Source organism: Equus przewalskii, chromosome 32 (genome assembly GCF_037783145.1).
Source record: "Equus przewalskii isolate Varuska chromosome 32, EquPr2, whole genome shotgun sequence".
NCBI classification, from domain to species: Eukaryota; Metazoa; Chordata; class Mammalia; order Perissodactyla; family Equidae; genus Equus; species Equus przewalskii.
This window is the reverse complement of record NC_091862.1, coordinates 13,202,759-13,226,572: the sequence shown is the minus strand read 5'-3', so window position 1 is coordinate 13,226,572 and position 23,814 is coordinate 13,202,759. Positions and strand designations below refer to the sequence as shown.

The 23,814-nt window shown below is 37.6% G+C and overlaps 1 protein-coding gene across 7 annotated transcripts in view; it reads right to left on the bottom strand.

The window, feature by feature from the left end:
- The window catches only part of IPCEF1 (interaction protein for cytohesin exchange factors 1), a 171,673-nt gene that overhangs the window by 120,519 nt on the left and 27,340 nt on the right, over nucleotides 1-23,814 (bottom strand). The window contains exon 1 of one of the 7 annotated variants that reach the window (XM_070603228.1): nucleotides 11,234-11,819. The exons of 5 other annotated variants lie outside the window; for them this stretch is intronic. The gene's annotated coding sequence lies outside the window, so the exon portion shown is untranslated. Of the gene's footprint in view, nucleotides 1-11,233; nucleotides 11,820-23,814 lie in introns of those variants that run through there. One more of the 7 variants, XM_070603230.1, reaches the window with a different exon arrangement.

Sequence of the window (23,814 nt, the reverse complement as noted above, 5' to 3'; positions counted from 1 at the left end):
TAGGTTTCTCCACCTTACAAGTCAAGGGTGTTGATGGGGGTGAAAGCTAGACAACTTTTATAGCATTACTCACATTTAAAAAGCAACAATGCCTATGTAAGGGCGAATGCAGATGCTTACCTGGGTGGTACTCAGATTCAAATATACTATCTAAATCATTTCGAGTTTGGAAAAGTCTTGAAGAAATAGGGTGCTATTTTCCACTGATAAAAACCACATTGCCACCTCTACAAAGACTCAAGCTAAGAAGACAGATCAAGATCCATTTGCTCTTTCATCCATGTACAATTTTCCTAACACTCAGTGATTTGAATATCTCATTTCAAAGTAAAAGAGTAATTTCAAATGCCTGAATAATGAGTGTGAAATTATTGCCCTTGTCCAGTGTTCAATTTCCTAAGGAAGCAGAGACAGAATCCTGAAAATACCCAAAGATGGGACAAAACTCTCCTTTCAACTTTCACAGAGTTCTGCAAGTAGAACATCATTTTGTTTTAAATTGGTATATTATGCACCCCCTTAAAAGAAAAATCTGTATTTTAATCCTAGGAAAAACATTATTCTTGTTCTTCATTGGAATTAGTTTTCTAGGCCAAATACAGTAAAGGAAGCTGCATTTGATGATTATGCCTTGAACATATAAATTGTAGCCAGACAAAAAGACTGATGAAGAATGTTTCAGCTATGAAGTCTTTAACAGAACATGAATCATTCATTTTTTTCCCCAATCCTCAACAGTGTCCTATTATCTTCAAATAACAATAAGAGAGGCTGCCTGCAGTTAATCACTGTAATTTCCTAAGAAATAAAGACTGATGTCTATTGAAAATTATTCCAATTATGTCTTTGAAAATGAGTTCAAAACTGTTAAAATTACTACTTTCAATACTATATTAACCTCCACCAAGTGTTATTAGTTTTTCTCACAATCTTCCTAAAGCAAAAGATGACATTAGTGCCCAATTTTTTTATTTGGTAAAAAATCAACTTTGAGAGGCCACAATTGTTTTTAAAATTTTGCTCAAGTTCGATCCACTTAAGGTTTAATCTAACCCTTTTCTAATACATCCTGAAAAGCAATTTCTCTGCTTAAATCAAAAACATGGCCTAAATCCATTTTATTGCATCACATAAAATCAATCTTTGTAACCACTTGAAAATAAGTAGAAGATAAGTAGAGAGAAGGGATCTCACAAAAACCATGATGAAAAAACATTTATTAAGCTCTGATTATTACTTAATTTGCATAGGCACGTGCTAAATGCTATACACGTGTTAATCGTTCAATTTTCACAACAGCCCTATAAAGTTGGCGCTGTCTGTATTCCCATTTTACAGATGAAGACTACTGCCCTGAAATCTGTCACTCTGGCTGGCGACCTCTGCTCTGAGGACAGCTGCCACTCTACTCCTCATAGCTGGCTGCCTATGCTGCCCCCAACCTCATCTAGCCACGCCCCCCACACACGCATACCTGTTTCTGATCATTACTTTGATGAGAACTCTACACAGTTACAGATGCTTTCCTTTGACTATACTCTCTTCTTTCAGAACCCATAGGCGCTCTAGAAGAGGGACTGGGTGGGGAGGAGCAGAGGACAAGGAGGCTCTGTGTCAGAGATCTTTGAACCCACAACCATGCCTCCTCCCACCCTGCCAGACTTCTTCGCTCATCTTGGCTTTGGCCAGGAGCCCCATGGCTCTTGGACCCCATACAATGCACCTGGTCATGTCTCTGAGTCCTTTCTGAAGGGTCCGCCATTTACTGAATGTTCTCTGCCGGCAGGGCAGTGACTGACCCAGCTTTGACACACAGTGCGCATCAGCAATTGGTTGGCTGCAGCCTAACATTGCAGATCAAGTAGGCAGACCCTCCTCCTGACGCGGTTAAAAACACTATGTTCCAAATTATTAGCTATACGAAGGAGGCAGAATTCATGACTCTCAAGCTTTTCTGTTTTGATTCTTGATATGCTGTGAACTCTATATACATTTAATGAGGATAAAGGGAAGCACAGGGAAAAAGAAAGGAAAGAAGAGGAAAATGAAGGAAAGAGGCTTTGGGGTGCGCAGTTTCGATGATGGTGTGTCATTGTAGGAACTTTGACCAGCCAGAGGGTGGCACAAGTTCAGGCCTGTGGGAGGTAGGGGAAGGGAGCTGCCACAGATGAGGATATAAAGAAGACAGGACAAGACTGAGAACAAAATTCACTTCACAGTTTTGCCACTGCCTACTCTGCTTCTCCCAGAAGCCAATGTCACATCTTTTAGCCTCATTAGCCCTCCCCAAAGCTCTGCCACACTCCCTAGAAACTCCCACGAGTAGAGATTCATTTGTGTCAACTTTCTACACCTAGGAAAACTCTCCGTCTGTACTTCTCTGACCAAAATGCGTATTCCACATAAAATGCTCTTTACATGAATATCAGCATGGTTTTTGGTAAAGAAGAAGGAACATTAGGGGCTGGCCCCGTGGCCGAGTGGTTAAGTTCGCGCGCTCCGCTGCAGGCGGCCCAGTGTTTCGTTGGTTCGAATCCTGGGCGCGGACATGGCACTGCTCATCAGACCACGCTGAGGCAGCGTCCCACATGCCACAACTAGAAGGACCCACAACGAAGAATATACAACTATGTACCGGGGGGGGGGGCTTTGGGGAGAAAAAGGAAAAAAATAAAATCTTTAAAAAATAAAAATAAAAAGAAGAAGGAACATTAAAGTGAAAGAGGCTGACACACCAGCCCCATTCCCAATGTTGGGAGGGAGGAGTGGATTAGATGCAGATGCTAAATGTATATTATATAATGACACTTTCCTCTTCCCTTCCTCACTGTTCTAAAGTCACTGCATTTCCAGTTGTTTGGTCCTCCTTGCACAGAGCAGGCTTCTGAGTCACCACCCCTACCACAGGCATATTTTTAAACCCAAAGTGATATGCATGTCTGACAATGGTGCTGGCTATTGAGCGCTAGAAGGGACAAAGTATATACAGGATCTGTATTCACCATGTCCTTACTCAAAGCAACAACTATAGCATTCATTCCATTTTTTAGAAAATAAAGTTTTTGATATAAAAAATACATATTCACATTGTTGTAAACTTAAAAAATGCAAAAGAAAAAAGTTAATAAAACAAAAACTACCCCTCATCCCCAAATCTATAGATACCCACTCTTAACCTGTGTAGTTCCTGCTCCATTTTCTTCTATTCATTTTGAAAACTTGTAACGTAACAAGGGATATTCTATATATATAGCTTTGTGTCTACAAGGCCTAATCTTAGAGCTCTGCACAGATGGGGATTATAGCTAATATTTGAGCTCCCTGACAAGTCACATTGAGATTCTTTAATCACAGCAGAGGCACTGGCATTCCACTAACTTTATCAGGCATGTATGAGATTTTGGACAGCACCCTAATGAGCTGCAATGCTCTGAAGAGCATTCTTTTCTTATCTCTGTCATTGAGCAGGAGGTCCTAGGACGCAGAACAATGTGAAAGTCCACATGCACATTTTCAGTGTTTGAAAATCAGTACATAAAGCACAGAAATCCTTTTGAGAACAAGTCTAGCAACACTTCTAAGGCTCAGTGATTAGGGCAATCTCAAATATTTCATCATTTAAGATTTCTGTGTACTTTCAGGGAAAGAGCTCTATAAACAGCAGAATGCAAAGATTGTTTAAGTCAAAATTCACTGTTAATAGGAAAATGTAGGATTCAGAATCATCTGGCTCAGTTTTAGAGAATTACGAAAAGTTTTCTTAAGAAAAATTTTGAGGACGCATGAGAAAACAGATTGTAATGCTATTTCATATACACACTGCTTTGACTGAACAATTTCTCGAATTGTTACCAAAATGTCTTTTTAGAGTTGATTATAGAGAACTTCTCAATAATATCTTAAACTAAGTTTAAGCCAAGAGCTTAACCTTAACTTCTCAAACATTTCATGAGTTATTGTAGTCAATTATATAATCTCAAATCACGTGGACATTTTGAGTTGTTCATATAAGAAACAGACTGTGCCCAGTTAACTCAACTGAAAAATGACGCAAACCCAAAGAAAGCAAAAGAAATGGAGAGCAACGATCCTTTAGAGAATGAAGAACTATTAAAGGCCTCTTCTCCTTTCAATAGAGAATGAGTAATTCCTATTAAGGTTACCAGCATCAGCACCGCATACACACACACATACACGCCTACATATGATCAGAGAGAGAAAGGATGCCAGTGCTTCTATTTGTCTCAGTGCTTCACCCCAGAATCTCTCAGGAAATCCTACTGTTTCTTTCACAGAAAGATCATGAATCACTCATGCCTTAAAATATTGTTGTCAGCACTTAGCCTCCTAAAAACTTGAACAGTCATTCCGCCCACAAGTGCTTCATGAGGCTGAGAACCTGCTCTATGCCCAATAATATGCCAGGTTGTAAGCAGTTGGGAGAAAAGACTAGGGGAGGTGTGCTGAGAGCCGGGGTTACTGGTTTCATTTTGGACTCAGGGCACACTTCCATTCAAAGAAAGAATCCTATACTTAAAAAAATTCTTCTGAAAATCGTGAATCTATACTATTCTAATTTATTTTCCCTCAGGAATTCTATGCCTGAATAGTTATTAAAATTCATCATTACTTAAAAATATTAAGTAATAAAATTATTTTTGTTATTTAATAACAAAATTATGTAAAAAATAAGAACCCAGTTCTAGAATTGTTTTAAACCAATCGAATGGTCCATCACCTCACCATTCATTTTCTAGGGCCCCATGAAAGAAGGAGGTCATTGCTTCCACTGGTGTGTACAGTGTTTTTTATTCCCTCTCAGAAGGAAAGGACAGCTCCTCTCCACCTCCAATAAAAATAAAATGCAGGTTTGGCCTGTTTGTGGGTAAAGTCCAAAGTAGACGTAATTTTGGCTTAAGTATAAAGAGAGTATTCCTATTTATTCTAATTCCTCAACTGAGCCTCTGAAAATATTTATTCTTAATTTATTTGAATGTAAGTATTGAGAGAAATGGCTTTTTCTTCTTCAACAAACAAAGTAGGCACCCCCCCACACACACACAAAATATAGTCAAATAAACTCTGTAGTTCCTATGGGCTTTGAAGAGGCAGGCGCTTCCTGTGCCTTTGCAACTTAACTCCTCTCTTGCATGAAGGTGACAGACACTCCCCTTCCATAGGTGATAAAATGAGAATTCTTGTATTTGAAAACAATAGCTTTAATTGTTGCCAGCTAGGCGTGGGTTTAATGGAGAAGCCTTGATACCTGACTCCTGAAAAGAAGAGCTACAGACCAACTATTCTAAACCCAAAGTAAGCACCTTTGTTAGACTTAGACCCACATTTGACTGGCTCATAATCAATAAATCTATAAAACATGTTAACTCGGCTACTTACCAAAGCATATATTTTGTAGCCAATTATCTTGGGGCATTTACCAGAAAGTTATATTAATCAGTTAAAATATTCCATATGTGCTGTACCAAGAGTTTTATAGTCGAAATGAGCATATAGTTCTATGAGGTTTAAATTTTCCAGGTTAAAATCATTCTAGTCATATTCTGTGGTCTATGTGTCTATGGCTTTAAATACCCTTTCATCTGTGAATGGAAATAGATTGCGAACTATTCCAAGTGGCCTTTACTCATGCTGATCTTAGGCTGCTGAGTTCTAAGATATTTGTCTTATTAGGGCCTGTGATAAGATCACATCCCCACGGTTAGGAATGGGATCTTTCCAGAAGAGAGTATACATTGCCACTGTCAACAAACTTGGAAATATTTGGACTCTGATATACTTGCTTTGTGATTAATGGGATATACTTATGTGGCTCTCAGCCTCTTCCTTGTGCTGTTAAGTTATTCCTAGCTGTTCTAGTGTCGTAATAACTTCCAGTGACACTCTATTTCCCACTGGCTAATTCACCCAGCCTGGTGATATGATGGCTCAGGGCCAGAGGTCATATTACAATACGAACAGGTCATGCATTTCCCCGTGTCTGTGGGTAGTAGAAGGAAAGAAGATTTCTAATGAATAGAAGCAGAAGCAAGACTGGGGGAACTCCTTTCAAATTTTAAAGCTCATAGTTGAAAGAAACGTGAGAGAGACATCCTAAAAATTTACATTGCCAGTAATACATTGTGAAGCCCAAAGACTTTGACTTCTAGACAACGAATAAAAAAGAAAAGCAATTCTGATGAACTTATGCTAGAGGACAGACTGGATTATCTTTCCATGTTCTCTAGAGAAAATGTTGTCACAAAAGCATTATCACATGAGGAGGCAATCACAAATTATGAAGCTAAAAATGTAGGAGAAAAAGTATTTTAGCGGTATGTCAGGCATTTAATTTTAGAATTGTCTTATTTTTCTGGATAATGTGCTACTTCTGGTGTTTCGTCAGCTTTTTAAAACTTGAAATTAATTGTCATTTCTGTCGAGTCTTTTAAATTTTAGGTTTCCCGCAACTCTTCCTTTGCAATTTTGTATTATTTTTCCTAAAGACTACCCCAAATTGTATAAGCTTCTGGTTTCACAAAATCTGGATTCACCTGGGTTACCTCTGATTTCTTACACTACAGATGGGTTTTAGCTGGGCTATGGCAAATGATCGGGGGTAAGAGATGTGGGCGTTGAGAGATGTGTCCGCATTTGGTTCGTCCTCTCCTGGAACCATGTAGTGGTGGTACCCAAAGATTAGTGATTTCTCCAAGGGGCCTGAGAATCTTGGGCACAAGAGTTGAGGCTGTACGATCCAGGCACCCCTCCAACCTTGAAATGCTAGCATTGTATTTTGTTAAATGTGCCTGTGGGTTCCCAGTTCTCCAGGCTTTTAGAGCATTTATTTAATCTGCAGTGCAGAATAGCTGCATTCCCATGCTCGCCAGGAGCATTAAATCCAACTGGCTGGTTATCAATCCATGTCAAAAGCTCAGTTACAATAAACAACGTTTATAATATATTTAAAGGCCTGTCTGTTACTCTATATCCCGGAGTTATTTACTACTCAGAGCACTGAGATTTCAGGAGATCTGTGATTCCCTGAAATTGTATGCAGAATTTAATGTGTATCTGCATTTATGGCTTTCAGCAGAGTCTCAAATTGGCCCATGACATAGATAAATTAATAATTACTAATCCACATTTCAGGAAGAAGTACCTCCAAGGAGGTGGTACCAAAAAAATAAATATATAAAAATAAATAATAGTACTTTATACCTCCAGAAGGTTAAAAAATTTAGACCAGATATTTGAAAATCCATTTCCATACTAAGCTGGGCCAGCAGAAACATATGTCATTGATTTACATGGAGAAATTATAAGAGAACCCAGGGAGACAAGGAAATTTTTAAGAGAACTGTTAATTTCATTACACAGTGTATCATTGCTCGGGACTGAATTGTGGGCTCCCCTCCGAAAATTTATATGTTGAAGCCCGAACCCCCAGTGTGGTGGTATTTGGAGATGGCGTCTTCAGAGGTAATTAGGTCATGAGGTGGAGACCTCATGATGAGATTTAGTGCCCTTAGAGAAGAAGAAACAAGGGAGAAATCTATGAGGACACAGCAAGAAGATGGCCTGTAAGCCAGGAAGAGAGTCCTCACCAGACCCCAACCATGCTGGCACCCCGATCCCAGACTTCCCAGCCTCTAGAACTGTGAGAAAGAAATGTCTATTGTTTGAGCCACTCAGTCTATAATATTTTGCTACAGCAGCCCAGACTAAGACAGTTATGAGACAAGGCCTACAGAAGGAATTTCTCTTTAGTTTCGGTAGAGAAAGAGTTGGGCATCTCCTCACTTTCTTTTAAAGGGGATGTGGTCATGAGTCTATAACTAATTGTGACTTGCCCTTTGCATTAAAAGTCACAAAACTTAGAATCAAATTTGTCATCATACTCTAATAAAGGTCTAGAACTTTCCATCATACACTTTGTGTATTAATTTCACTCCAAGACACCTCTTACTTTTCCTATTAATCTTTTCTATTGTTCCTTTTTCCTCATCCACTTATTTGTAATTTTATTATATTCTGCTGTCTGCATTTATGCAAATTGCTTCAAATCGTTTCAAAAACAGGCAGGTTAGAAGTAAGAAAATAAATAAATGAGTGAATGACATTTCTAATTAAGAATTAAAAATATGAATCTTCATAACTGCACTTGGATTTATATACAAATGTTTGTTTGAAGAAACTTATCTCAATGATGCTCATAATCATATGGCAATGATTTACCTATTCCAGGGGCCCTTAACTTGGGGCTCATGGACCCTCAAAGGGGCCTCTAGACAGGATTCAGGGAGTCTGCACCCTTACATGGGGAAAATATATCTTCGTTTTCACAGATCTCTAACTGAAATTTAACATTTTCTTCCAATAAAAATATTGGCCACAAACCACAGAAGTATTAGCAATAACTGTGATTTTGTTTCCCATAAGAATCACAGGTATTCTCACCTCCCATTATAATTGCTGTGTCTATCTCCGAATATTCACGCTCATCGTTGCCACTCCGATGTCACTAGACTCACCGCTAGATCGTCATTTAATGCATTAATAAAGAAGCACATATATTACTACACTACCGGTTTTTTGATTATTATATTTTTTCTATGTGGTTTCTTTGTAATCTTTTATATTTCGTTTTATACATTTAAAAACATTATTCTGAAAAGGGGTCCATAGGCTTTCTCAGCCAAGGGTGTCTTGGGCATAAAAGAAGTTAAAACTCTGACAAACACAAACTGTTGAGGTAGCATTTTACAGAGTGTTTGCAAACGTCTGACTGAGACCTATGCTGTGACTAAGAACAGTGGCGTCCTCTTTTAAACAAAAAGCCATATTAGAAGTTCCGTGAGTCTTCTAGTCCTTTTGACAATATAAGGTCACCATCAGCCCACACGCAATAAGTCTATTTCTTAAGTCACATTTGCAATTTCTGAAAAGGCATTTAATAGCTTTGTGAAGCTTCCGGTCAGCATTTCTCCTACCGAGAGAGAAAAATCAAGTGACTTAACATTTAAAATATCTTTTAAGAAGCAGTATATTTGACTCAATCATGTAACAACTCATTATCTATTTTGCAAATTACCCAAGCCCCTTCTTTTTGTTTTTTTTCCCCTTGTGCATCAGGCTTCTTTTGAATTTAAGTCAGACGCTTGGGTACTTTTAGCACAATTGGAACAGTGCAAGAATAAGGAAGTAAAACAAAAGGCTGTCAGTATGATTACTTAACACATGCCTAAGGAATATTTTTAGTTACTGTTGTGACATTTGCAATAAGACCTGGTACAAGTGAGTGTGCGTGTTGTGTGTGCCCAGTGGGGCGTTGAGACCACCCTAAGAAGGCCATGGGCGAGGGCCTTTGTCCCTACTTCCCAACTTCGTTGATCTAAGACCAGGAGAGGGAGCAAGGATCGAATGGGGAGATTTTCTCTCACCAGCACCATCCCCACCGCAGCTACAGCGGGAAGTGGAGGGTGCAGATGTTTGGCGGACCCCTTGGATGGTGGAATTTCTCCTCTCTCCGCTTCCGGCCAACAGGAGGCTATTCCCCTGGGCCCCCTGCCTCACTCCAGTGAAAGTTGTGGTTGGAAATTGGAGTTCATAGCTAAACAATAAGGCACCAGATTATCTAAGATCCTTTGAGGATACACCATTTGGTGTACTGATAAATCATCCGGATGGCTGAGTTCCTATCCTCTTAAGCAATGAGACTTTCTTCATGCTAGTTATCTTAGACAACTGAATGTACTGCAAATGTACTATATGCCTCCTACGTACTTAGAAAAGTAGCCTGAAATTAGTTTAATCTTATATTGATGATTCTCGGTCGACATTGAAAACATCCACTATCTCACATGGGTGTATTACAAGAGTAATTCCCACAAGCCATTCAGGGCCCTTGACCATAAATCTGAATTGATGTTGAGATCTTTGAGTTCTTGCAGCTGCTTTTTCTATTTTTTTGTCTAACCCCTTCTTGTCAGACATTACTTCTCATTGTTTTCAGTGATCCTTGTGAGAGTTTCTTTTATCTTCTGAGATATTTGGAAACCAGATATGCAATAATGAATAGATTGAGGGCTCAAGGACTTTAAACAGAATAAGAAGTACACTGCATGAGATCCATTATTTGTTATTTATGACATCTATTTGAGCATTCACAAAGTTTTACTTATTTGTTGATTTGCTGTGCGTTAGATGTGTGAGTTTATAGTATAGATAACTTTCAAGTAAATGAGACTCAGCTGTACTTGGTTTTCTGTGGAAATCATCCAGAGCTGCCTCATTGCTCTCATAAGTCTGTCTATATACCAACTCAAAGAAATGTTTATCCCACTTTTTGGCTGACAGTGAGTTTCTGTTGTTGAGTTAAAATCTCCTGAATCTAGTAACTGAGATATTTGCAGACCTTGACTACACAAAACACCAGGTCTTGTTGTCAGAAATCTCTGAGTCACACATTCTGTTTCACGGAGGCAGCAAAACCAACTTCTCCCACTTCCTCTTTCACCACGACTTTATTTGTCTCATTTAGTTGTAACCACACAGTGTGGTGGAAGGACTGCGGACACATTGAAATCCTGCTTCCGCCTCCAGCTAGCTGTTGGACTTTGGGAAACTACAGCCCTCTCAAGTCTCAGCTTTTTCATCTGTAAACTGAATATAACATAATTTAGGACCCAAGGTGTTTGTGAGGATTCAGTGACATAATTTCCATGAATCTTCCCAGTTAGTGTCAGGCGCTTGGTAGATGCTTCATAAATTATTTGTTTCTTATCCTTTCTCGTGTTCCTTCATTTTCCTGTTTATTGACTCCGCAGCACTCAAATATACAGATCATCTTCAACTATGCAACTGTCATCTTTGGTGAGGCATTGTTGATCAGCAGCCAGCAGCTTCAGTTACTCTCTCTAAGTCCCCATCAGATGAATGCAGCTGTGTGATAGCACTTTTCACATTGCCTCTTGAACATGTACATGTACAAATCTGTCAGCCCTCAGACCAGGACTTTCTTGAGGAGTGGCATGGCATCTCATTCATCTTTGCATTCCTGACTCTTACACATTTAATAAATGAATAAAAGAACGAATCACTATTTAGATATCTTGAATGAAAGTTTGCTTATATTAGGAGATTTCTAATCTGGTATAGTAAAAATTTGGATCAGAAGCCAGAGATCCTGAAAAACAAGAGGCCAGGATGACCAAATTCATAGACAGCTACTCACCGATGGTTCTCTGCAGACCTCCCAGCACCACATTCAGTTCATCATGTTAACCTGGGAAATTTCCCACTGTAGCTTTAAATCGGAAAAGAAAAAGTCCTCACCTGCATTTCTAGACAGAGTCATTCTGTCTGTGACTAAAATAGTCTATTTTAAGTCATAAGAAAATAAGTGAGAAGGCTGGTGCCTCCTGGCTGTCCACTGAAGCCTCTCCATCTCAATGATCACTGGGTCAGGTGTCTTTCTTAGAATGAAAAACAGCTGCAGCTAAGCAGCCTGGTCCACCACACTTGCTTTTCAGTTACTCGGGCCCGCTTCTTTGATACTTGCTATACCCACCCTCTTCATAATTTCTACCGGCATTCTTCACCACCCATTTTCCCATTTCTACGACAATCACCAGGTCCGCCTTATGCTTCTCCCTATATTTCTGCCTCCTGCCTCTTTCTGCATCCATCTGTCCTGCACATACTTATCAGAATAATCTTCCATAAAAATTACATCTCACAGGTTAAGAAAGAATCAGTGATTGTTTTCCCTCTCTAGCTTTCCTTTCCAACCAACGAAACAGTGCCCAACTTCCTTCTTCTCGACGCCCAGCCCACTCCCGGCTATCTAATTCTAGGAAGCTCTCCACGGCAGTCAAATTAACCTCATCGGTGCTTGTTTTCTCATTATTTAATAATATTTTGGTATATACTGTGCCTTTTATCCAGCATCCCCTTCCTCATCTTCTCATCCAAACTTGCTTCCTTAAATTCCTTAAAAACATAACATTTTAGAGTAAAAAAAATTACCTTGGGTTAGAGTCTAATAATGCAATGTAGTCCCCTCATTTCTTTCCAGTCAAGAAACTAAGACCCAGAGATGGCTTGTGACAGCCTTCTGACAGGAAGGTGTCAGGATCAACACACCTAACTCCATCAACTCCTCTCGAGAAAGCACTTCTATGACCAGGGAAGGGGGCCGGAGGGCGGATGCCATGGAACACTCGCCGATGGCAGGCCTCGATTTTAGATGCTTTCACGTGTGCTCACGTGATTCTCACAAGGAACCCATTTTAGGAAGACAAACCTGACACTCAGAAAGATCAAGTAAATTATTTGCTCAAAATCCTACATCTAGTCAACGCCAGACTCAGTTCTAAGACCTAGGTTTGTTCAGCCCCCTCGAATCTCTTTATTTCTATATTGCACTGTTCCTTCCACCTGCAGACGCTATATAAAATTCACGTCTCTATTTATGTCCCTCTGTGTATTGGTCAGCTAGGGCTGCCATAACAAAATAGCATAGACTGGGCAGCTTAAACGACGGAAATTTATTTTCTCACAGTTCTGGAGGGTAAGTCTGAGATCAAAGTATTGGGGGTTTGGTTTAGGGCCCACCCTAACAGCCCCAGTTTAACTTAATCACCTCTTTACAGGCTCTGTCTCCAAATACAGCCACATTCTGAGGTACTAGGGGTTAGGTCTTCAACATGTGAATTTTGGGAAGGACACAATTCAGCCTGTAAGAGTGTCCAGAGCTGTATCTTCTACTTCTATTATCCTCAATCTCACCCCATTCCCAAGTAGAGTACCTCTTTCACCAAATTACAACAAAAATCACACAAATTAGTATTTAATAAGGTTTAGACTCTTCTGCAGATTTACATTTAATGTGAGCAGGCTCTAGATATGCATTCACCATGTCTTCATTGCTATCTATACCCTGTTTTTTGCTTCCAACAAGCATCAAAAATAGTGAGTAAAAATGAATGTCTGCTAACAGCATTAAGCTCCCCTACACGCTGAGTAAATACTACACATTAGACTATTAGATATCCAGGCTCCCTCCCCAACTCACCACACTCACACCCACCCACCGACAAACATGAACAACAAGCAAGTGAACAAAGGATTTCTCATAAGGATCTCACCATTGAAAAGAAGAAAGGCATGAGGGCCACTTCTTAAGTATAAAGAGCTCTGCAGAAACCTTAGCAATTCTTAGGGGGGAAAGATGAAAATAAAGGGCAGTGATTACGAAAAGAAATAAGAACAGAGTGAAAAGGCGTCAAAAGGTGTGGTGCATGTGCTTATTTTCCTTTCTGAAATATTTTAATTCAATTTAAAATTTTACCATTTAATTCATCTTTTTTGCAAAACTTATCCAGAAGCCAACCTTCCTTCCCAAACCAGTAGTTTTTATACACAACAAAGAATAAAGCATACTTTACATTAATTTCAGAATTCCTGAGAAAAGATCTTGGTAAAAGAGTCATAACTATACCACCCCCTATTACAATATGATGGGAAGGTAATATACATTCGTAATTTCTAGATTATTTATAAGATGGTAATAATTTAGAATGTTCTAATTTCTTGTCAGGTTTATAGAAGGAGAATAATTTTCAATTTAAGGTTGGTGGTGATATCTGAAACTCAGGAACACAGGGACAGTCCATTAAAAATGGGTTACACGGGCCAGTCCAGTGGCCTAGCAGTTAAGTGCGTGGGCTCCACTTCAGCAGCCCGGAGGTCACCAGTTTGGATCCCGGGCACAGACCTGTGCACCGATCATCAAGCCATGCTGTGGCAGATGTCCCACACATAAAGCTGAGGAACATGGACACAGATGTTAGCTCAGGGACAATCCTTCTCAGCAAAGAGAGGAGGACTAGCGGCGAACATTAGCTCAGGGATGATTTTCCTCAAAAAAAACCAATGGGTTACATAGTCTTTTGTGGTTATCATTTTAAAACTGTAAACATGTACCTTTATTTTTTTAAAAACAAGGAACTTCCTTACAAGTATGTCAAGTCATCTTAGACGAGGAAAGTTTCGTAAAGGGACACATGGGGAAGAAGGTTAACGTACGCTAAAACACACTGTCTTCCAAATTATATGACTTCCAAAAAAAAGGAAAATCTAACATTTATTAAACTTTATGTATCTAGTTTTCTCTCCCTCCAATTCCCAACAGACCTCTCTCAAGTAACCTTCCCCTATCTCTCAAAATACCCAGAACCCCAAAACCTCTTATTCACAGTCTTTATCAATGTCACAAATTTGTATTTATTTGTATGATTAAGATTAATGCTGTTCTATGGGAAACAGTATGGAGGTTCCTCAAAAAATTAAAAATAGAGCTACTATATGATCCAGCAATTCCACTTCTGGGTGTTTATCCAAAGAACTAAATGCAAAAAGATATATGCACCCCCATGTTCACTGCAGCATTATTTACAGTGACCGAGACATGGCAACAACCTAAGTGTCCATCAGTGGATGAATGGATAAAGAAAGTGCGGTATATATACACAATAGAATATTATTCAGCCATTAAAAAAAAGGAATTTACAACAACACAGACGGAACTCAAGGGCATTATGCTAAGTGAAATAAGTCAGACAAAGAAAGACAAATATCCTATGATCTCACTTATATGCGGAATCTAAAAAAAAACCAAGCTCATAGATGCAGAGAATAGATTGGTGGTTGACAGAGGCAGGGGCCAGGGGTGGGTAAAATGGGTAAAGGGAGTCAAAGAGTACAAATTTCCACTTATAAGGTAAATAAGTCCTGGGGGTGTAATGTATAGTATGATAACTATAGGTAATAAGACTGTATTGCATATTTGAAAGTTGCTAAGAGAATAAATCTTAAAAGTTCTCATCACAAGAAAAAACATTTGTAACTATGTGTGGTGATGGATATTAACCCAACTTATTGTGGTGATCATTTGACAATATATACATATATCGAATCATTATGTTGTACACTGGAAACTAATATAATGTTATAAGTCAATTATATCTGAATTTTTTAAAAATGAGACTGTACAAAAAAAAGGAATAGATTAGACCATCTTTAGAATTTTAATCTTCTGCTACTCAGTTTGTGGGTCGTGAATGCCTTTCGAAAATATGATGAGGCTACAGACCCTCTCCCAGAAAAATGCAAAAGAAAAAAGTTTAATGTCCATCCCGCCGCTCTAGGGTGGCAGGGACCACTTCTGTTTTCCTTCACCAGTTAATCCCCAGCACAGCACCTAAAACGTCACGGGAGCTCAGGACTTGTGGTTTAATGACTGCCTGACTGACGCAAGAAACCAACAGTTATTTCTAACTTCACATCCAAGGCGTCCTTCCTCCTTCCACCTCTCATCCAACCAGCTCACCTCCTACGTCCCAGAGGAGTTAGAGACCATTCATATATACTCATTGTCCTTCTCTTCTTATTGAAGACCAAATCCTCCACCATGTTTGAGAGCCACCCTCTCCCAATTCTTCAGAGAAAGCACATTTATCATCCCTTCTTTCTCCTGTCTATCTTCTGACGATCCCTTTCTACTCTCTTTCCTCTCAATGCACAGCCATTTTTAAATCGCACCTACCTCTAAACAAATCCTTTTGTTTTTTAACCTTCCCTTCAGTCAAGCTTGTTGAAAGAAATTTGCTCTTACTGCTCCAATTCTCACTATACACTTGGTTCTCAAAGATCTGAAGATCGACTTCAGGCTCTCAGCTGTATCAGGATGCTCATGTCAAAAATGACAGGCATTTTCTTGCCGCTGAATTCAGTGGGCACTTCTCAATCCCCTTCTTACTGACCTCCCCACAGCATGAAATCCCGTCTCAATATTCCCTTTCCCCTGCCTTTCGGGATTCTACTTTCTCCCAGTCTTCTTTCTACTTTCTTCATCTCTCCTAAGACTCTGCTCCCCCTTGTCTCCTTTACTCCCTTAAATATTGATGTTTCCTGGGGTCCTGTTTGTGTTCTTGCTTTCTCCTACTACATTTTATTTAACTATCACCAATGCCAATGGGTCCCAAATCTGTATTTCAAGCCAAAATTACATTCAGAACTCCAGAGATATCCATCTGATTGCCCTCTGGCCACCCCCCTGTACTATAGTTACCGAAATATGTAAAAAAATGAACTCATCATCTCTCGTTAAAAACGTGTCCTTCATTCTCATCTTGACAAATGGCACCACCCATCTACCTCGTCCCTTAATTCAATATCTTCTTATTTTCTCTATTTTCACATTATCAAAATATTGATAGATTAATTTCTAAATATAAAAATAACATCATTCAGTTAAACTGTGAAAATCTTATTTAACTTATTTTCAAGTGTATATTTTTATTTCCTTATGACAACAAATCTATGCCACACAAATGTCTTAGAGAATCTAAGGAATAGATAGAAGGTATTTTAAACTAATACTCTAAAAATTCTGCCTCCAAGATGTTTTAAGGGGCTAGAAAATTCTGTTCTATTGGATATTTGAAATATTTTCCCTTCATTATTTGTCTATACTATTGTATCTATTACAGAAAGATATTTTGAGTGAAATCCAGTCCCTGTTAAGCCAATCCTTATTCCAGTTAGTTAGGCTTTCCTATACTATTCTGTATGCAAATAAATTACAAAATGATGTGTAATTATATGTATGCACATATAAAAGAGACAGAAAGCCCTCAGGAGCCGAAACTTCATCTTCGGTTCCTGTTTCTGCCTCTGCTCCACAAGATAGTCTTTGCCACGTCAACTTGACATTTCCTCTGACATTAATAAGGGAGTTACCCTGCTTCTTAGCTAATAATCATATCATCTACATTTGTATACGCTTTACAAAGTTATTCTGATTTCATTTTTACCATAAAAACAAATTCTTGGGTTACTATCAGCTTGTTTTAGTGATGGAGAAACTGAGCAGAGTCAGGGGAAGTTGCCCACAGTAAATGACAGCAGAAAAATCAAATCAGACATTATGACCCGTGCCCAAGAGTTCTTCCAAAAGAATGCCCAGCATATTGGGAAGATGAATAAGATAGTAATCTATATAAAGTTTGATCCAACCAGGAGAACTACAAAAGAATATATAAATATACATATGTACATGTTACCAACAGAGACCCTAAGGATAAACTAATCAAAGATCAGATCTATCTACCTGGAAAAGATTTCAACATCTTCTCACTTTTTTAAACCTCTCCTTTTTATTGTATTTCTTTCTCTAGGCTTAGTATCCTAAGAATTCTTTTGCCTCTTTCAATATTAAAGGAAAGCTCAGAAATGTATTCATTGCTGTGGTTCTAATTGAATTCTCGTAGGCGTTGATCATCTCACAGCTGATCCATCTCAAGTCTTTACATGAAAAACACAACATTCTGAAAAGTTCTGTCTTGTAAAAGACAAAACGAGATAAGATCGAAACCACAAAAGAAGTCCTTGAAAATACCTCTTATCTCTAATGGTCTCAGGGATAAGTTCTCACAGAAGTGGGTTCTTTTCCCTTCAGGGCCCCATCTACTTTGTAATGATGCCCTTATTAGTGTGGCATCAACAAGCTAATAGTATTGATTAACATCTGTGTCTACATCAGACTGAATGGACAGTGAATGCTTTTGCTTACCCTTGTACCCTAAGCATTTAATAGTCTTGCTGTTCAGTAACTGTTTGTAGGACGTTTTTGTGGGACATAGGACAAAGCATTCCTGTGCATCTGACATTTCTATAGGGAAAGAGAGGGCCCATGAAAAGTGCAGAGATAAAGCAATAGGAGTAGGAGTCCTTAGAAATATGAAGATCTTCTAAATACTGCAAAGCCAAGGGTTTTCTCCCATGATAGCTGTTTATTAATGTGAATAAACTGAATTACAAGCAGCCCAGATCCCCAGCGTGAAGAGCAGTGGTAAGATCTTTACCTTAAACACAGTTATAATACAAAGCAGAAGGCAGAGTGAAGAACAAGCAACCGAGGCTTCATTCAGTTTTCTTTGTGGCACAGATCACAGGTGGGATGGGCCAGTGTCCACCACAGATGGCGGCAGTGTCCTAAGTCCCGTATTTACCTGTCTCAGTCCTATTGATCCTCTGGAGCTGGTGGTCCAGACCCACTAGTGACCCTGCGTTTGGCCACGGGATATTGATCCCCCTATCTGCCTTCAGATAGGGAAAACAGTCAATTTAAGTTTTTAAAATAAATATTTGTTGGGGAGTTAATGAAAATCAAAATACAGAAACATAGACTCAAGATTAAAATGTGTAAATTCTTAACCTTTACTTTAGGTAGCACTCACTAAAAGATTGGTTGTGTTGCCCCATGCTGGCCCTCTCCTGCGCTTAAAGGGAAGTATCACCCGTTCGCTCTTTGGCGGGCCTCTTCCTTCGCCTTCTGGTGCCTCCACCTTTGGACCAGAATTGTGACCTTAGTCAGGTGAGAAAACAGATTATTAACTGACTCACAGATGTCTCTAGGTAGAGAAATAAATAATTTCAGATTAATAAACATATATTTGCATTTCAGATACCTAGGTACAAACACAATCCTCTACTCTCCTCACTTACCCCCTGTGAAAATTACTCCACAATCTCTAAGAAAATTATTTTTATTTTATTGAAATGAGAGTGGGTTGCATGTCAAAATCGATAGGTATATTGGCTTTCAAATAAAGTTCTACTTTAAGCATCATCTTTTTGAAAGAATGAGCATGATCCCAGAATATTTTCAGAAGATATGTATATAATCAAATATATATATTCTAACCATACAACTAGGATGAGCTGTAATTTCCAACAAGATCAAGGCAGGGGGGTAGTATGAGGGAGTATGATAATGTGTTGGTAGGTAATCGCCATAAATTCTCCCAAACATGGACCACCAATCTGGAGAATTAGAGCACATTTAAAGATTAATACCAAACCATATTAGAGATATATTTGATTTTCCATAATAAACTTTGGATTTCATAATGTGTCTACCCATAATTATGAAGAAGCCTTATAAAGAGACCATATCTGATTTAATTTTTTGTTATCCTGAAGCCAAATATGCTGTCTTCCAATTAAGTATGTCAAATAAATAAATAAATGATGTTGCCACAGCTTAGGAATGTCAGAACATAGAATTTCACTTAACAGAATGTTTATGTGGTATACTAATATTTTATTGACAAAAATGACAAAATAACATTTTATTTGTGTATAGTATATCATATATATGTTTTAAAGACTTTAATATATATCATTCAATTGATTCTCAAAATAACCCTGTGATATAGACTGGGTTACTAAATCTATTTTCCACAAAAGGGTAGAGGAAACACTTCTAAACTATTTTTATGAGGCTAGCAAACCCTGTTACCAAAATAGAGAATTTACAAGAAGAGAATGCTATATGCACATGTCCCACCTGAACACAAACACAAAAGTCTCTTCAAAATATTGGCAAATAAAATCCAGCAATATATAAAAGTATAATATATCCCAAGAATGAAAGTTTGTTTTCACTTTGAAAACTAATCAATATAATTCTGCACATTGACAAAATAAAAGAGAATAACCATATGATTACCTTAGCAGATTCAGAAAAAGCATTTGAAGAAACTCAACACCCATTCATGATAACATAAAAAAAGACTGTTAGCAAATTATTAGTAGAGGAAATTTCTTCAATCTGAAAATAACATGTACAAAAAGCTACAGTCAATATCATACTTATCGGTGAAATAGACCACTCACCAGTTAAGATCGGAAACACCACCAGGATATTCACCCTTACCATTTTTATTCAAAATTGTTCTGGTAGGTTTAGCCAGTGTAATAACGTAAGAAGAATAAAGAGAAAGTATAAATCTTAAAAAAAGAAGAAATAAAACTATCTTTATTCACAGACAGCATGGTTATGTACACAGAAAAACCCAAAGAAATATACAAAACAGCTACTCAACTAATAAGTGAATTTAGCAAGACATCAGGAAACAAAGCCAATAAACAAAAACAATAGTATTTCTATATAATAGTAACAAACAAATGGAAAATTATATTTAAAAAATAATACATTTACAATAGCATCCAAAAGCAAAAAATATTTATGGATAAATCTCGCAAAAGATCTCTAAAACCTCTACATTAAAAACTATAAAACATGGCTAAGAAAAATTAACTACAATAAAGCTATAGCAATGAAGACAGTGTGATATGAGTATAAGGGTACACAAACTGACAATAGAACAGAAGAGAGTTAAGAATAGATACACACTTTTATAATCAACTGATTTTTGACAAAAGCACCAAAGCAAATCAATGCATAAAGACTTTTCAATAATACTGCTATAAAGTGGATAGCCATACAAAAAAAAAATAACTTCAATTCCTACCTCATAGACCTAAATACAAAAGCTAAAAATATAAAGCTTCCAGAAGAAAATATAAAGAAATATTTTTGAAATCTTGAAGTACGCAAAGATTTCCTACCCAGGATACAGAAATCACTAAGTATAAAAGAAAAAATTTAAAATCTCTGCTCGTTAAAAATGACCTTAACAAAATAAGCAAACCACAGACTGGGAGAAAATAGTCACAAAACATACACCAGGCAAGGGACCTATATCCACAATATATAAGAATTCTTCCAACTCAATAATATAATGACAAATACGCCAATTAAAAATGGCCAAATGACCATAATATATGCTTCACAAAAGATCTACAAATGGCCAATAAGCACATGAAATAGTGCTTAACATAGCGAATCATTAGGAAAATGCAACAAAACCACAATGAGATACTACTGTAATGGCAAAAAACGAAAAGATGTTGGCGAGATGCAGAACAACCAGAACTCTCAGTCATTACTGACGGGAGTCTAAAAAAAGCACAACCATTGTTTTTTAAGGTTTGGCAGTTTCTTATCAAGTTAAGCAAAACATGCCCTATTACCATCAGTTCCACTCTTTTGTATTTACTCAACAGAAAAAATAAACAAAATGTACATCCACACAAAGACTTGTACCATGAATTTTCATAGTGACTTTATAACAGCCTCAAGCTAGAAACAACCCAAATGTCCAAAAACAGGAAAAGAGGTAAACAAATTGTGATATATTCATATGATTGAATAGACAGCAAGAAACACAAATGATCTATTACTGATACTCGCAGCAGCGTAAATGAATCTGATACATATTGTGCTGAACCAAAGAAGCCAGATCACTAAGAGTACAAACCATGTGATGCCAATGATAGAAAGTTCTGAATCAGATAAAAGCTAATCTATGGAGAAAGAACTCAGAACTGTGGTTGCCTCTGGGGAGAGGAGAGAGTGGCAGGATTGACTGTAACAGGGCACAAATAGAAATATTCTGTATCTTGGTAACAGTGTGGGTTACATGAATATATGCATTCGTTAAAACTCATGGAACTGTAACACGTACGAGCTGTGCCTTTCACCATATGGAGACTATACTTCAATAAAATAATTTAAAGCACGGAAGGTAATTAGACAATATTATTTTGATGAAAGGAAAACTAAACTTGAAAACAAATAAAGCAAGGAGTATAAGACCCAGATTGTGGGCGAGATGGAAGGCAAAATCTGTTTTCATTTCCACTTGATTAGAATCACAGTGTGCTGCTAGTTTTAAAGACATATTTTCCATACATCATGCTGCTGATGTCAATAATTGCATTTTTTTTTTGCCTTTTGGCCCATAAACTAAAGTTAAGCTCATCATCCAGAACCTATAAAAGATATGGGGATGTTTTCCGACACCAGCTGTGTTAGTAGAACAATGCAGATCTGTCTCCAACAGGATGCCTTCCAGGTCTGAATATATGTAATTTTTGCCTTATGTGCTGACTTTAGAACCTAATTGAGGATAAGCTATGATTCCACAGTAATTTTTCCTATGTAAGTTGATAACTAATATAGTCTAGATTCAAATGCATAACTGAATTCCTATCATATGATTCTTAGCACTCTGATTATAATTAAATGTACTGATCATACTTCAAGTACATTAAAATGCTCTTTAATCCTCTCTCTTCCCTCCCCCAGCAAAATAACATGAACTATTTATAAAACTTTCCAATCCTTTTCATTTGGTTTTACTTATCTGGACTCAGAAGCCACGCGTGGTAAATTTCAGACCTATAATTTGTGGCTTCCTGCTTCCAAGATTAGTCCAGAGTAGTTTTCATGTGACTGTTTTTCGAGTTAAATATTTACACACATACATAAGGTACAAGACTTAACATTATCTACATCTGTTTCTCATCGTAACATGACTGGAAAATATGCCTACTAAACATTTTTTGAATATATTTGTCCAAGAATATTGTTTCTACTCTCATGTTGAGACATTTCTATGTAAAGAAAACAGAAGATAAGGTGGCCCCTCTCAGGCCCTGTTTCCTTCTCTGGCTTCAGTTTCCTCTCTTGCTATCAACCATGACTTCCCAAACCTAACCCAAGCAAGGGTCATGTCTTATTTTTACTAGTGTGTGAGAAGCACACACTAAAATTGAGATACGAAGAGGAAAATACTCTGTTTAAATAAAAAGCCTCCAGAAGCAACAATTGGCTCCATGTGCAGTACTCCAAGGTTAGCAAGGCTGCATCTGAATAAAGTCTCTGCTGATGGAAACATGCCTGAATTCTTCATGTTCCACACGCACAACTTCAAGCACGGGCTTTCCAAATACAAAAATAAAAGGAAATTCTTGGCTTTCAAGAGGTAATCCTTCCTAGGTCTTCAAAATTTCAAATCACAACACAAGTACCATTCTAGTTCTTCCCTGTCTGTTTGACAAAATCAATCATATTCTAAATTCATACATTTTCCAGTAATATAAAGCATAGTTAAATCATGAGAGTATTCGTTTCAGAACACTGATTTAGAATAAATTGAGCTGGTCTGACTTTCATTCTGTTGTTTTAGATTTTAATCCACAAATCTGTTTTCTCATTTTTATTCACATGTTGTTATCATAAGCAGTAACAAAGGAAAATGAAAAAGAATGAAAACAGAAACTCCTCACTGAATTATAAATCCTAGAAGGTGACCATAGTTCATACATACCAAAGAAGCAAAAGTAAAAGGAATGATTATTTTCAACTATTCTGAGACTTATTTTCCCAATTTGTGTCTAATTCAAGACCTTGATTGTTTTCTTTTCTCTTCTCTGTTTATCTTTTGGCCACTTCACAGCTCATTACGCTCTGGAGAGAAAGTGATTGGATGAAATGAAAAGAGATGAGACTGAAATGAGTCAAATTGGCCTCAACAGCCTGAGGAAAAGCTTTATTTTCAAGAAGCCTAGAAAACCTGGCTCTAATAAAGCTTTTGATGCATCTGAGAATTTAAAGAATCCTTAATGTTTTTAATTCTTGTCACACTGATTAAAAAGGAAAACCGTAGATTTTTAGATGTACTATTTTGAGACACTCTATTTTATGAAATAATGTAAGTTGCTTAAACCTAGCTGTCACACTGTATACTCAGAGAATCATTTCCTAGCATACTATATATTTTCTCAAACAAATAAAAAAATACATATACATGAATGAGTATCAGTTTTGGTTCGCTGTTCCGATACTTCCAATGTCTATGCTAGTTTTAGGAGAAGGTAAGTAACATGTGGATAAATAAAATCTACAGTTGATGCCAAAATTTTTTAGGCATGAACTTTTATTACATGGTTGATGGACATTTCAGGAAAGAGGATAATATGCATATTTAAATTTCTCTCTCAACTTCTGGAGAAGTAAAGCATAATGAGCATCCAAAAGAGCCAAGGAATCTTATAAAA